Source organism: Bos indicus, chromosome 11 (genome assembly GCF_029378745.1).
Source record: "Bos indicus isolate NIAB-ARS_2022 breed Sahiwal x Tharparkar chromosome 11, NIAB-ARS_B.indTharparkar_mat_pri_1.0, whole genome shotgun sequence".
Taxonomy (NCBI): domain Eukaryota; kingdom Metazoa; phylum Chordata; class Mammalia; order Artiodactyla; family Bovidae; genus Bos; species Bos indicus.
In genome coordinates, this window is record NC_091770.1 from 86082285 (window position 1) to 86099014 (window position 16730).

Below are 16730 nucleotides of genomic sequence, written 5' to 3' on the forward strand. Positions count from 1 at the left end.
CAAACTTAGGGTTACCAAGGGGGAAATAGGTGGGAGGGATAAATTGGGAAATTGGGGTGGACCTATACACACTACTATCTATAAAATAGGTAACTAGTAAAGACCTCTCTGTAATGACCTATAAGGCGATAGACTCTAAAAAAGAGTGAATATATGTACATATTTAACTGAGTCACTTGGCTGTACAGCAGAAACACAACACTGTAAATTAACCACACTCCAATAAAAATTAATTTTAAAATGTATTCATGGTAAAAAATATCAGACTTAGAAGAAAGATAGAAATATTGCTTAGTTAGAAGCCTTTAAACATTTGTTTCCACTTAACATATGGTGACTTAGTCAATCATGTAATCTGGTGAAGAGAGAAAAGAACGTGACACTCACTTGCTATTTATAACAAGGCAATATATTGCTTAGTACTTGTCAGCTTTTTAAGTAGCTGAACATCATGTCCAGTACTTTGCAAAATTCTTTCAGATCCTCTACTGACAGCTTCAGTAGAAACGTCACCACAAGCCTACTCGGTTGCAGTGAGACAGGTTCTCATTTTGTATTTCACCTCGGAAATATATCTACAATCCTGGCAAAGAATCATTCTTCTCCATCACACTGCAGGACTTAATTTGGTAAAAAAGGAAAATTGAACTGCAGGTAAATGTTGTATGTCGTTTGGGCAGTGAATTGTAGCAATTTCAGCTATGCCTCAGTCTGCTGTGCTCTTATGAATCATTTTACATTTTTGCGACTGTTATAATTATTATCCATGTATAATAATAACTACCTTTATTGAGTGCTTGCCATGTGCCAGTCACTGGAAGCAGAGACATAAATAGTTGAATCCTCATATTATCTTGTCAGATAGGTATCATCACCCTCATTTTAGAGATGAGAGAGAAGGGGCTCAAGAGGGTTAAGTGAATGCCTGCCCAGAGCCACACAGCTAAATATTATGAGAACCAGGAATTGGACCTGAGACAGTGTGATTCACAGTCCCAGGCTCCCTTTTAGAGACAGAGTGATCTCCTTGCTGGGCTATGTGTTTTGAGGTTCTAGAATTCTTTTGGTTCATGCTATCGGCATGAGAAATTGTCTCAAGTTTTGGACAATGCTTTAGAGCAAATGTTGGAGCAAATGTTAACTATCAAACCATACTAGGATTTGGTTCTGTTTGTTCTACCACTGACCAAAGCTCTCTTCTCTTGACCAGTATATATGAGTATGAATATGTACAGTGTAATGATACCAGGTGAAAAGAAGTAATCTGACTAAAACAGTAGGCTGTTGTAACATTGGTATTGTAATTCACTACTACGGCTGTCTTAGCTGGGCAGTAAATCCTTGGAACTGGAGTTGGAAGTCTCTGTTACATTCTATCAGTTCAATTCAGTTCAGTCGCTCAGTTGTGTCCGACTCTTTGTGACCCCATGAACCACAGTACACCAGGCCTCCCTGTCCATCACCAACTCCCGGAGTCCACTCAAACCCTTGTCCATTGTGTCAGTGATGCCATCCAACCATCTCATCCTCTGTTGTTTCCTTCTCCTCCTGCCCTCAATCTTTCCCAGAATCAGGGTCTTTTCAAATGAGTCAGCTCTCCACATCAGGTGGCCAAAGTATTAGAGTTTCAGCTTCAACATCAGTCCCTCCAATGAACACTCAGGACTGATCTCCCTTAGGATCGACTGGTTGGATCTCCTTGCAGTCCAAGGGACTCTCAAGAGTCTTCTCCAACACCACAGTTCAAAAGCATCAATTCTTCGGTGCTCAGCTTTCTTTATAGTCCAACTCTCACATCCATACATGACCACTGGAAAAACCATAGCCTTGACTAGATGGACATTTGTTGGCAAAGTAATGTCTCTGCTTTTCAATATGCTGTCTAGGTTGGTCATAACTTTCCTTCCAAGGAGTAAGTGTCTTTTAATTTCATGGCTGTAATCACCATCTGCAGTGATTTTGGAGCCCAGAAAAATAAAGTCAGCCACTGTTTCCACCGTTTCCAAATGTATTTGCCATGAAGTGATGCGACTGGATCCTATGATCTTAGTTTTCTGAACGTTGAGCTTTAAGCCAACTTTTTCACTCTCCATTTTCACTTTCATCAAGAGGCTTTTGAGTTCCTCTTCACTTTCTGCCATAAGGGGGGTGTCATCTGCATATCTGAGGTTATTGATATTTCTCCCGGGCAATCTTGATTCCAGCCTGTGCTTCTTCCAGCCCAGCGTTTCTCATGATGTACTCTGCATAGAAGTTAAATAAGCAGGGTGACAGTATACAGCCTTGACGTACTCCTTCTCCTATTTGGAACCAGTCTGTTGTTCCATATCTAGTTCTAACTGTAGCTTCCTGACCTGTATACAGGTTTCTCAAGAGGCAGGTCAGGTAGTCTGGTATTCCCATCTCTCAGAATTTTCCACAGTTTATTGTGATCCACACAGTCAAAGGCTTTGGCATAGTCAATAAAGCAGAAGTAGATGTTTTTCTGGAACTCTCTTGCGTTCTCCATGATCCAGCGGATGTTGGCAATTTGATCTCTGGTTCCTCTGCCTTTTCTAAAACCAGCTTGAACATCAGGAAGTTCACGGTTCACGTATTGCTGAAGCCTGGCTTGGCGAATTTTGAGCATGACTTTACTAGCGTGTGAGATGAGTGCAATTGTGCGGTAGTTTGAGCATTCTTTGGCATTGCCTTTCTTTGGGATTGGAATGAAAACCGACCTTTTCCAGTCCTGTGGCCACTGCTGAGTTTTCCAAATTTGCTGGCGTATTGAGTGCAGCACTTTCACAGCATCATCTTTCAGTATTTGGAATAGCTCAACTGGAATTCCATCACCTCCACATGTATAATAAGACATATAAAAATAAATAGTCTAGGTTTCTAAAATCAGGATCTAAATAGTTACCCCAGAATACACATACATAAAAATATATATATACATGTATATGTATGTGTATACACATGTATATATACACGCGTATATGTGTCTGTATATACATGTAATATATATATATATTTTTTAATGTATCTGTATTCTGGGGTAACTAGATCTTGATTCAGAAATCTAGAATATTTATTTTTATATGTCTTATTATATATATATAAAATGATCTAAACAGAATACATATACATAATATATATATACATATATACATATGTTTATATATTCTGAGGTAACTGTTTAGATCATTCTATATATATAAAATGAGTGTCTAGATGTATATGTATATACATGTATATGTATTCTGTGGTGACTATTTAGATCTTGATTTCAGAAATCTAGAATATATATTTTTATTTTCAATTAGAGAATTTTATTTGAACTATTTTAAACAGATTCACCTGAAATAATCTGTCATAGAAAATTTAGAAAGCTATTAATATTTTGAAATATGATCTTTTTACTTATTAACACTTCACATTGTATTAACTTTCCATCTTATAAAAATATGCAATATAGGATTTTTAAAAAATGAGTTAAGGAAACTGGGGCAAAGGATAAATAAGGGTAGAAAAACTGAAATGAAACCAGGGGAGAGGTTAGTACACAGAATACCTGCTGTAAAGTGTGTGTCATTCATGGCATTTCATTTTAAAAATAAAACAGTACAGCTCACTTTCCTAAAAATGTGGCTCCTTGATCAAGAATCTCCATCTATTTTTTTTTCAGCAGTGGAATGTCTTGTCCTTTTTTATACTTTGTCCTTTCTACCCTGCCTTAGGAAATATTCCACTTGATTTTTGTCCTTTTTTATTTTTTTGTAATAGGCAAATTTCCACAGCAGTTGAGATAATGAAAAATCATTGGACCTTTTTTAAAAAGTGATCACAAGGAGCATTTGAGGATTCATTTGTCAAGTTAGTTGGAACCTCTTATGTGGGCAAGCTCATGTTTCCAGTTTGGGACTCAGAGCAAGCCATCAGCTGTGTAGAATTCTCAGATCTGCTTGACGTCAGCCCTGAGACCGCGGTATCTTTAGCAGCTCACCGTGTAGGATGACGCCAGCTGGATGAGCCATCCCCATGGAAAACAGCTCACTTGGCATATGTTTATGAGCCATAGTTTGGCAGCAGTATCAAAACCTTTCTTCTAGAAATCGCTATGACCAGTACACATAGTGGACAGATCTGAAAGAGAGGATTTAAAGATTTCCAATTCTCCCTCTCCTGTGAGGATTATGGAGTATACCCTATTAACACCATGACTTGCAAAGTGAAAGCATTGATAACATTCTTTACATCAATATTTTAAGTAGATGAGTTGAAAATGATAAAGTGAAATGTACATACCTCTCTATAGAACTGCAAAATGTTTTAGATGAAATGTGAAGTGTACCTTATTTTCACTTTGTGCCATGATAAATATGAAAAGAAATAATGAATTCGCCCACGTGTCCTGTCTTGTATTTGCTGTGGTATGCCATGTGCTCACTCGTTTCAGTTATGTCTGACTCTTTGTCACCCCATGGACAGTAGCCCACCAGGCTCCTCTGTCCATGGGATTCTCCAGGCAAGAATACTGGAGGGGGTTGCCATGCCCTCCTCCAGGGGATCTTCCCGACCCAGGGATAAAACCTGTGTCTCCTGTATTGCAGGTGGATGCTTTACCATTGAGCCACCAGGGATACCCCAACCAGAAAATAAACCCCTTTTCCTCCTGCAATGTCTCTCTAGTGCCCTCTTCTGACAAAGAGTAATATTGTGCCAGCTGACAATATTTAAAGGGCCCAGATGGGTTTTCACAGAGCAGACAAAAAGGATGATTTTGAAGTTCACTCTCTGAACAAAATTGCTAGCTCTGCTAGATCCGTGAGTAGTCTAAAAGAGCCCTCATCTGTTACACCAGAATCACCCAAGAGGCTTGTTACAGTGCAGATTCCTGGACTCCACATGGAACTGACAAACTGAATTAGGATGCAGGAAGGGAGACAGGAATCTGTATTTTAAACTTCTATCCCAGATAGCCTTATGTACACTAAAGTTTAAGACTGAGGAGCTCATTGAGGATGGAGATATTTTGATTCACTGATGTTTCCTTGGCTGTAAGCTCAGTATCTGTCCTTTTTAAGTGTTGCTTTAGACAGCTTGGTTCCTGGGTTGGTTGGTTGAATGGTTGAGAGAGTTGACTCAAACTCAGCCAGGTGTAATTGGCCGTAAGCCATACCCCCAGCCATACTTTAATGATATTTGGTAATAAGTATGTCCCTTCAGTATTGGTGAAACCCAAAGGTGGCAAATCCTCACTAGAATGGTAGGTGATTTTTTTCCAAAGATGGCTGCAACAGTAACTTCCATCATACACGTTCTCCTACAAGGCAACCTTGCCAGCCCTCCATCCAGAGGCAGGCTCTTTGTTCCCTGCCCTTGAATCTAGGCAGGCTTGTGACTGGCCTGTAACCAATGGAAAATGAAACTGATGTAAGACTTCCAAGGCTAATTTAAAGAGGCAATGCAGCTACTTCTTGTTCTCCAGGACACTCGCTTTTGGAGCCGAGTCTGCACATAAGAAGTTTGCACGCTGTGAGGAAGCCCAAGTTACATGGAAAGGCCACATGTGGATTCTCCAATCAACAGCCCCAGCTGACATCCCACCCACCCAACAGCCAGATGGACCACCAGACATGTCAGCATCCAGCCCACAGCTGCTGAGTCACTTTCCCAGGCGTCATGAGGCTCCAGAGCCAACCCACTGCCTTGTTGGAACGTCTGACCCCAGAATGCATAAGAGTAGTTATTTTAAATTTTTTTTTTGGGGTGGGGGGATCATTTGTTACACAGCAGTAGTAACTGCAACAAACTGTAAAGCTCTTCTGGATCCCTGCCAATCTTATCCTACAACTCACATGCACTGAAATGCATGAACTTATATATAAGTCTTCCCTCTAATAATAATACTGTTTTAGTACTCTTGCCTGGAAAATCCCATGGACAGAGGAGCCTGGAAGGCTGCAGTCCACAGGGTCCCTGAGGGCCGGATACGACTGAGTGACTTCACTTTCACTTTTCACTTTCATGCATTGGAGAAGGAAATGGCAACGCACTCCAGTGTTGTTGCCTGGAGAATCCCAGGGACGGGGGAGCCTGGTGGGCTGCCGTCTATGGGGTCACACAGAGTCAGACACGACTGAAGTGACTTAGCAGCAGCAGCAGTGATCTTCTTTCCCTTCTGCTGAGTATCATTATGGAAAAGAAAGCCCAAAACGTCTAAACTTGCTATATTGACTAATGGTTTTATTTGAAGTGCTTAAAAAAAAAAAAAAAACTATTTCAGAATTGTGTCACAAGTCTTGTTACTTTATCAGTGTAAAGAAAACTTAATAAAGCAACATGATAAAGTAAAACAAGGTCATTTTAAATTACATTCCAATCTAAAACAGGAAAGCACTAAATAATTGTGCCATAGTAATATCAGGGATTGGGTCAAGCAACGTTTATCAAGCCTCTCAGTTTGGAAAGTCAAATGAAATCACGTTAAGAGGAGAGAATTAGGGATCCACAGAGCTTGAGTTCAAAAATAAGTTCACCCCTCTATTGTCTTTGCCGTCTTGAACACATTACTTAACCTCTCTGACCTTGAGTTTCGTCATCTCTAAAGCAAGATTAGATAATAACCTTCCTGGCCCACAGGACTGTTTTGCTGCTCAGGTGAGGGGATAAGAGACGTGAGAGCACCTGGTGAAGCTGTGAGACAAAATACAAACCAGTAAGGTTTCTTTCCACTAAGGACTCCTTCAGAGAAAGGAGACAAAAATTAAATTGCAATTTTATCTAGGCAGTGTAGGACAGTAGCGGGGAAAGGAAAGCAAAAAACCAAACCAGCTGTCCTCTCGACATTCTCTTTCTTGAACTGCAGTGCCCCTAGCAGACCCAGGTGTCAGTAGCTAAGGGTCCTCATGATAAGGGGCCCGGGGCTCTGACATCAGGGCCACCTCGCTGTCCTTCCCCCCAAGTCCTCTTTACACCAGATGTTCCACTGCTTGACTCTGAGGAGTTCACCCTCTGGGGCTGAAATGTTTCCTTCCCCCACTTCAGAACCAAGCAGTGGCTACGGTTGCAAAGACATGTCTCCAATTCTGATTCCTAAGATAAGCTGCCAGTCTCCTGTGAGGCGTAGATCTCTTGCTGGTGTTATGCCCCAACCTCAGCAGCCTCGCCCGAGCTGCTGTTCCCTGAATTCAAAGTTAACGTTTCGAGTTTACACTTGCCTATCAGAACGGCCCCTTAGAGACTGACCAACTCCACCACTTCACAAATGAGGAAACCGGGGCCCAGGAGAGGAGCTGGCTCCCAGCCCAGTGTCACGACATCTTGCAGAACTGCTCCTCGTTCCAGAAATAGTTTCTTCCCGATGTTCCTGCGTAGAATGCGTGTTCCAGACTCGCAACTCCAGCTGCCAGCCTGATGTCTCCAGATGGATGACTAAGAAGTTTCTTCAACTTAACTTGTCCAAGCAAAACTCCTGATTCTGCCCACCCTCTCCAGAGGGTGCTTCCCCTGGTCTATCAAGCTCAACTGATTGTCCAAATGCCCGGACCAAAATCCCAGGAGTCATACTTAATAGCTTTCTTGCTCTCTGTTCCCACAGCCAGCTCACTAGCAAGTCCTAAGGCTTTATCCTCAAAATACATCCAGAATATATCCATTTCTTCCTACTGAGAGGACTACCTGAGAGCCTCCATCACCTCTTATTATTCAGCTTCCTGACTAGATTCTCTGCCTTTTTGAGTGTTTCTCCTTAAGAAACACGTTCTCCTTGAGTATTTCCTCCACACAGTGAAGTGTGAAATTTTCAAACCATAAATCAGATAGCTTCAGTCCCCTACTCTCAGGGCTCCAAAATCTTCTCATTTCATAAAAATTCCACTCCATATTCTAACTTGTTGTTCAGTCGCTGTCATGTCCTACTTTTTGTGACCCCATGGACTGCAGCATGTCAGGCTCCCCTGTCCTCCACCATCTCCCGGAGTTTGCTCGGATTCATGTCCATTGAGTCAGTGATGCTATCTAACCACCTCATCCTCTGCTGCCCGCTTCTGCTTTTGCCTTCAATCTTTCCCAGCATCAGGGTCTTTTCCAATGAGTCAGCTCTTCGCATCAGGTGGCCAAAGAATTGGAGCTTCAGCATCAGTCCTTCCAGTGAATATTCAGTGTTGATTTCCTTTAGGATTGACTTGTTTGATCTCCTTGCAGTCCAAGGGACTCTCAAGAGTCTTCTCCAGCACCACAGTTTGAAGGCATCAATTCTATAAGATCCTACAGAATGGATTTTGCCTACATCCCTACTTCTTGTACCTCATCTCCCATTACTGTCCCCTTAACTCTCTCTGTTCTGAGCCTGCCTGCTGTTCCTGGCACACACTGAGCTCATTCCAGTCCCAGGGCATTTGCCTCTGTTGTTTATGCCCCTGAAAGGCTCTCCACCCACATCTTGGGTGAGATTGTTGTCTTACTGTATCCCGGTTCTGATTGAACAGACCTTGACTACTCTCTAAGAAAGAGTAACCACCTACCCCATTACTCCAACCCTGTATCCTGCTTTAATTTTTTTAATAGCACTATCTCCACATGAAATTACATTATACAGTTCTTCGTGTTCTTGTTTGTTGTGTGTCTTCCACATCAGTGCTTAAGTTCCACCAGGCAAGATTAGTCTGTCTTGGTCCTCACTTAATCCAGGTGTCTAAAACAAGATCTGTCATGTATCGGTCACATGTAAGAATGCCTATCATAGTATTTATTGAATGGATCAGCAAACTAGCATATACAATTTGAAACACTCCAAAGCTTCTTCAGAAAAAATAGCCTGTGAACTTATCACACCATGAGTACATGTTTGATTTCTTAGCTCAAGGATCTCAGAGAGGCAATTGTATCTGTGATGAATCTCCCAAAGGGTCATGATGCTTACAAAGAAAAGAGATAAGAGAATATTTAGAAATGCATTTTGTGCAAGGAACTCACTACCTGGGCCCCGGAATTCCTGTTTGAGACCTTGTTCTCCTGTGGCGGATTTATGTTCTTACAGGCTCAAGCCCAGGTGCTTTTCCAGGATGTGCAGTTCCCAGCAGAAGTATGGTCAGGTTCAGCCAGTTGAAGCATTCCATCTGTGAAACATGAGTAAATCTCTCCAGAATCCATTTTCACAGCAAACCTCCAAGAATTCCCTGGCAGGAAAGACTCAGACCTGCAGGGGGAGCTGATGGCATATGTCCATTCCGGAAAGCCTTGGAAAACTGGGGTTCAGAAAACTGAATTATCACTGCAAGTGGGATGATGAAAGAGGTCATAGAATTTTTTATAAATATTCAAGATGTTCTCTTACTCCTGCCAGAGTCTGAGAAATTGAAAGATTCTTTAGACTTAAAATGCCAAGTGGTCCAATTGGGTTCATAAAACCCATGCAATGGAAGATTTTATCTGGACTCTGGGACCACTTCCTCTTCGTGCATAGACTTAGACATCCTTTTCCACTTTGTCCATAAACATGACTAAGGTGATGGCTCCAAATGATGGGTAAGAATTCCCAATAAACACACTTATTAAGATTCTGCCGGGAAAAGCACAAAGCCAGCTCTCCTCATAAAACAGAAACCGTGTGGGTTTACTGAGAGAATCCTAGAAGTTTGCTTCATGCACCAGGAGAACAAAACAATGTGACCTTCCATGTCAGCGATCTAAAATTACTAAACAAAATGGAAATGGTTCTATTAATAGTTTATTTATGACAGATCACTAGGTCAGAATTAAGTCTCAAATGCTTCTGGTTTCACAATGGCAACCTCACTTTCACTAAGCTAGTCTTTTTGTGGATTTTTTTAAATTTTATTTTTAGTTGACGGATAATTGCAGCACTATTTTTTGTGTGTGGATTTTAAAGCCTCCACTTGTTCTCAGACTACAACCCACCAGGGCAACCCCTGAAAATGAAAACAAGTCTTATCCCCGCTCCTCTCCTGCCTCCCAACAAGGACCCTTATGGTCAGAAAGAAAAAGGGTCCAGTTCATCTTGGTCTGGAGCTCTGTGTTGGGTCTGGGAAGGGTATCCTCACTCCTCCATGTACAGGGGCTGGAGGAGGGTTTTGCTAGACAGCCATGGATCATTCCATCTTCCAAAGGCAGATCTTTGAGTCTTCACTGTATGACTTCATTTTCTTTCATTTCCTGTGCAATTTTGTGAATTCCTGGACTTCTTGCTCAAAGTCTTAAAACCAAAAACATAGTCCATAAAAAATGAACTTTAAAGATGGTTTATCCCTCAGGACTTCCCTGATGGGTCAGTGGTAAAGAATCTGCCTGCCAATGCAGGGGACATGGGTTCGACCTCTGATCTGGGAAGATCCCATATGCAATGGGGCATCTAAGCTCTGCGCCACAACTACCGAAGCCCGCTCGCCTAGAGCCGTGCTCTGCGACAAGAGAAGCCACTTCCGTGAGAAGCCTGTGCACCCCAACTAGAGAGTAGCTCCCCTTCAGTGCAACTCGAGAAAGCCCGAATGCAGCAGGGAAGGCCCAGTGCAGCCATAACTAACTAAATAAATAAAATTTAAAAAGCATTGTTTATCCCTCCTTCTCTATCCATTGATGACACCATATCTGATGTGTTTGAATCCTGGCAAGCTACAAACTAAGGACATATGTAAATTGTAACAACTCTGTGTCCCCAGCTGCCCAAACCAGAAAATCCAAACTCCTTCCCTCACTCCCCTCTTCAAGTTCTATATTTACCTAATATTTTCTTACACGACTAACTGCTCTGAAAGATGTGCCAACAGCTAACATCAAACGTTAAAAGACAACCCTTGGGGCATCTCCAGGCCTTGGTCCTCCCTGATGGTCTGATGGCCATCACCGGCCCAGAAGAAGGTTGAGTTCTGTCCAGAATGCTTGTGCTTACCCCATCTTCCCCACAGCTGAATTCTTCACACTGCTGCCATCACACATTGCTGAATCTTAAATTTGGATCTCTAAACTCTCATCTAAATTTGTCTTCATAATCTTACACTGCACAGCAGCCTTGAGACAAAAAAGTTATTTATATGCCAAACACTGCCTCTCATGTCCCAATCCATTAAAATGCAATTGAAATCACCAAATCTCTCAGCATGTATCTTAGAGGCTTCTAAGTTAAGCAAGGTTAATGTAGTCAGTTCTTAACTAAAAAGTGATTTTTCCTCAGGCTCCAGAACAAGCATTCATCAAAAGCTCCTGGCTGATTTCCAAGAAAATTGATTTAATTCCAGTAATAGGTCATTCAATTAAGGACTGAAACTATGAGTTTAACCAAATAGGAAATGTCAATCTAGAATCCCAATATGCTGGTCAATTTCAAAGGTGCTCCCAGGACCAAGGTCACAAGTTCAGGTCTGAAGAGTGCACGTCATCTGGATGCTATCCATGCCCGCCAACAGCAGAAGATAATTCGCAAGAATTTTCAGAGTTGGGATATGCTTAAATAAAAATGTTATCTGTTCACTGAAAAGGAAAGTTACATGAAATCAACTGTACATACAAAAAAACAAAAACAAAAAAGAGAAATCAACTGTACAGATAAATGTATGCTGTGCTGTGCTTAGTCACTCAGTCGCGTCCGATTCTTGGCGACTCCATGGACTATAGCCCACCAGGCTCCTCTGTCCATGGGGATTCTTCAGGCAAGAATACTGGAGTGGGTTGCCATGCCCTCCATAATTTTTCTTCCCAGGTGGGGCACTAGTGGTAAAGAGCCCGCCTATCAATGCAGGAGACATAAGAGACGCAGGGTGGGAAGATCGCCTGGAGGAAGAAATGGCAACCCACTCCAGAACTCCTTCCTGCAGAATCCCATGGACGAGGAACCTAGCAGGATACAGTCCATAGGGCTGTAAAGAGTCTGACATGATTGAAGCAACTTGGCATGCATGCATCCATTAATTTTTTTTAGACATCAGCAAGTAGTGGTTCTTTAATCCCCAGAAAGCTGTTATTCAATCAACAGTATATTTTACAACCTCCAACATCTTAGAATGGAAGAAACAAACTTACCAGCCCCCTCCCAATTGCATTCCCTGGTCCATTGAATCAGTTCTCCTCCTCCTTGAGTTTCTTTTACCTTCCCTGACAGATGAGCAGCGAAACACAGGTGCTTGTGCTGAAGACCACAACGAAAGCCCCACTCATCTCTGCAGCTGGGGGCTTCCCGTCTCCCCTTGTCGTGCCACTGCCTGGTCTCAGGCCCCCATGCCCATAGCAACCCAACGAGCTCCAACCTTAACAGTTTAAATACTAGGCCATCCCTTAAGAGTTTCCCTGATGGCTCACCTGGTAAAGAATCTGCCTGCAATCTGGGAGACACAGCAGATGCGGGTTCAATCCTAGGGTTAGGAAGATCCTTTGGAGGAAATGGTAGCCCACTGTGGGCTGGAAAATCCTATGCACAGAGGAGCCTGGGGGTCGCAAAGAGTTGGACGTGTCTGAGTGACTAAGCTCATAGCCCCTTAAGAATTCATTTGGAGAAAGGGATCCACAGCTAAATTTTTAAGAAACCAGCAGACTAATTTGTCTCTCATGGCATTTTCATTCGAATGTTTTCTGACTTGCTAACTATATCCTGCTTTTAATTTGAATTAAAAGAAAAAAAATTTTTTTTCTTAATTTCATATGAAGGGACTGAATAGGGGAGCCGGTAGAAGACTTAGCTAGGAATAGAATGCTTCCAGCTCTTTTCCAGTGGCTTGAGCTCCATCTAAGGACAGTTACATCCGAATCCCAGGGGAAAGCTCAGCTCAGATGTGTGTGTGTCAAGTTGCTTAGTCAAGTCCGACTCTTTGTGACCCTGTGGACTGTAGCCAGCCAGGCTCCTCCGTCCATGGGATTCTCCAGACAAAAATACTGGAATGGGTTGCCATTTTTGCCTCCAGGTGATCTTCCAACCCAGGATCAAACCCCTGTCTCTTATGTTTCCTGTACTGACAGGCAGATTCTTTACAACTTGCAAAGCCATCACCTCAGACATAGGTATCAACATTAAAAAAAAAGCAAAAACCCACAACTCTCCAAGTGATTCTAGTGTGAGTCCAGGCTGAGAACCACTGATTTAGTGGAAAAAAATCAGACTCAGAGTCTAGAAACTCAGAGACCTGGAGTCTAAGTCTCTATCATTCACTCGAGCAAAGCACTTGCTTCTTTGGGCCCAAGTTCCTTTTTTTTTAAGAAATGTAGAAATTTCTTAAGAATTTAGAAAGAATTTCCTGGAATTTAGAAAGATGGTAACAATAACCCTGTATGTGAGACAGCAAAAGAGACACAGATGTAAAGAACAGACTTTTGGATTCTGTGGGAGAAGGCGAGGGTGGGATGATTTGAGAAAATAGCATTGAAACATGTGTATTATCATATGTGAAATAGATCGCCAGTCCAAGTTCGATGCATGAGACAGGGCACTCAGGGCTGGTGCACTGGGATGACCCTGAGGGGTGGGATGGGGAGGGAGGTGGGAGGAGGGTTCAGGATGGGGGACACATGTACACGCATGGCTGATTCATGTCAATGTATGGCAAAAAGCACTGCTGCTGCTGCTAAGTCACTTCAGTTGTGTCCGACTCTGTGCGACCCCATAGACAGCAGCCCACCGGGCTCCCCTGTCCCTGGGATTCTCCAGGCAAGAACACTGGAGTGGGTTGCCATTTCCTTCTCCAATGCATGAAAGTGAAAAGTGAAAGTGAAGCTGCTCAGTCGTGTCTGACTCTTAGCGACCCCATGGACTGCAGCCCACCAGGCTCCTCTTTCCATGGATTTTCCAGGCAAGAGTACTGGAGTGGGGTGCCATTGCCTTCTCTGCAAAACCACTACAATATTGTAAAGTAACTAGCCTCCAATTAAAATAAATAAATAAATTTTAAATATTAAAAAATTAAAATGAAAAGAAATTTTTTTATGTTGATTTTTTTTTAAGTCTTTACTGAATTTGTTACAATATTGCTTCTGTTTCCTGTTTTGGTGTTTTAGCTGCAGGCATGTGGGATGTTAGTTCCCCCACCAGGGATCAAACCTGCCTCCCCTGAATTGGAAGGCAACATCTTAACAACTGCACCACCTGGGAAGTTCCTGGACCCAGTTTTCATATCTGCAAAATAAAGGTCCTGGACTGGAGAATCAGTCCTTGCAGATGTGACATTCACTAATGGCAAGTTTCTGTCATTGTGTACATGGCTATTTCATTTTAATGCTTATTAGAATCACACTTCGGACTAAAACCACCAAAGTAAATCACAACCATAAAAGGGACCTCTGACTTTCAAGTGAACCAACCCTTCCTTTCTTCTCCCCAGCATTGCAGCTTTGATGCTGTAGTCCCATCTCCTTGAATTCCTCCTCCCTAAAGGCATCCATGGCATTACACTCACTAGAAGGCACAACCCAAATCTTAAGTAAGGAATCAGAGGAACTCTGACCAGAAGTGAGGGAGGGAAATGTAAAGGGACAGAGGCATTATCTTAGAGAAGAATCTCTTTGGGGTAAGTGGAAGTGGGAGACAAGTGAGGGGCTAGAGTCCTAACATCTCCCAGATGTTCAGCAGCAGATGAAATAGGCATATAGGGAGGAGAGGTAGTTTGAGCTATATGTCATATACCTAGTATTTGGGGCTCCCCTTGTGGCTCAACTGGTAAAGAATCTGCCTGTAATGTGGGAGACCTGGGTTCAATCCCTGGGTTGGGAAGATCCCCTGGAGAAGGGAGAGGCTACTCACTCCAGTATTCTGGCCTGGAGAATTCCATGGACTTATACAGTCCGTCGGAGAAGGCAGTGGCACCCCACTCCAGTACTCTTGCCTGGAAAATCCCATGGACAGAGGAGCCTGGTAGGCTGCAGTCCATGGGGTTGCTAAGGGCACGACTGAGCGACTTTACTTTCACTTTTCACTTTCATGCATTGGAGAAGGAAATGGCAACCCACTCCAGTATTCTTGCCTGGAGAATCCCAGGGACAGAGGAGCCTAGTGGGCTGCCGTCTATGGGGTCACACAGAGTCGGACATGACTGAAGTGACTTAGCAGCATATAGTCCATGGGATGGCAAAGAGTCGGACACAACTGAGCAACTTTCACCTTTTCACTTTAGTATTTTGAATCTGTAGAGTTTGAAGCACCAAAGTTTATATTACTGCATCTTGACGGGTGGGATCTTAATGAAGACCTCTGAGATTCTTTGAGATCTTTCACTCACGCTAAAGGCAAACTCTATGATGCTGTATGCAGATGTCTGATGACAATGGAAAATTACATGTGCACTCATCAGGGGAGATGCTATCAGGTTGATGGAATCTCCTCGTGGTCTTTGACTTGCTTGTCAGTTCCCTCATCCGTGACACATTCATTCTTCATTTATTCATCCCTCTTTCCTCTCAGTTTCCAAAACTCAGTATCTGGCACTGCTTTTGGCATTTTTTTTTTCTACGTTGTATTGTTTCTCCAGAGGATGTTAGGTGAATGAATGAAATAAGAAAACGTGAGAGGGAATTCCCTAGTGGTCCAGTGGCTAGGACTCCATGTTCCCAATGCAGGGGGCCTGGGTTTAATCCTTGGTCAGGGAACTAGATCCCACATGCTGCAACTAAGAGCTCACATGCCACAACTAAAGATCCTGCACGCCACATCTAGTGAAAGTGAAAGTGAAGTCCTCAGTCGTGTCCGACCCTCAGCGACCCCATGGACTGCAGCCTACCAGGGTCCTCCGTCCATGGCATTTTCCAGGCAGGAGTACTGGAGTGGGGTGCTATTGCCTTCTCCGTGCCACATCTAAGACCCAAATAAATATATAACAATTAAAAAGAAAATAAAGTATGAAAGACACAACTTGTGACAAGTGCCCTCAGTAGGAAGAAATCAGCAACAAGGACATGATCAGACCACCTACCAGATTCAAATAGAGAACATAAATAAATTGGATTATGTCCCGCAAAGGGCTTCCCAGGTGATACTAATGGTAAAGAACCCGCTTGCCAATGTAGGAAATGTAAGATACCCGGGTTCAATCCCTGGGTTGGGAAGATCCCCTGGAGGAGGGCATGGCAACCCACTCCAGTATTCTTCCCTGGAGAATCTCATGGACAGAGGAGCCCGGTAGGCTACAGTCCATGGGATTTCAAAGAGTTGGACATGGCTGAAGCGACTTAGCATGCATCCATGCATGTCCTCCAAAAGGCCTCCCTGTTCAACTGCCCCTGCAACAGTCAGGCCACTGCTCAGCCCAGAAAAAAAATGTCCCCAAAGCATCAGTCTCCTGATGACTTACTCCTTTCCAACACTATGCCATTAAAAGCACTTGAAAGTAAAAATCGTCAATTCAGAGGTGGAGCTCAGGGTTTCAAATACACTGTACAGCGAATCTCCTTTTTTCTCCTTTAACTTGGCCATCAGGATAGCTGAGAGTCATTCATGCTGTCCCTTATTTTTGTCCTTCTGAATCAAGAAAGCAGTATGAGAATAGTTAATCATGTAAGTTTGCAGTCAGCATGTCTTTACATCCTGGCACAGTGCCCTCCTCTCTGAGCAAGTCTCTTTGCTTTTTTGAGCCTAATCTATATGGCAGGGGAATGGCAGGTATGTGTTATAAGGCTTCCCTGCCATGTCCTTCTTTCTGTTATTTTCCACCCCTGAAGAACTCTGTCCTGTCAGATGCTAAGGAGAGAACCTCCACTTCAAGAGGAGGCTTTTAGTGTAGTATTTCTTTTTCTCTTTTTCATTCCAGGCCACA

At 42.9% G+C, this 16730-nt stretch overlaps 1 long non-coding RNA gene across 2 annotated transcripts in view; it reads left to right on the forward strand.

Moving 5' to 3' along the window:
* Positions 1-495: 495 nt before the first annotated feature.
* The window catches only part of LOC139185829 (uncharacterized), a 45908-nt gene continuing 29673 nt past the window's right edge, over positions 496-16730 (forward strand). Inside the window, exons 1-2 of one of the 2 annotated variants that reach the window (XR_011569396.1) lie at positions 496-654; positions 5474-6344. This is a non-coding gene — a long non-coding RNA (uncharacterized lncRNA). Of the gene's footprint in view, positions 655-5473; positions 6345-16730 lie in introns of those variants that run through there. The other variant, XR_011569397.1, reaches the window with a different exon arrangement.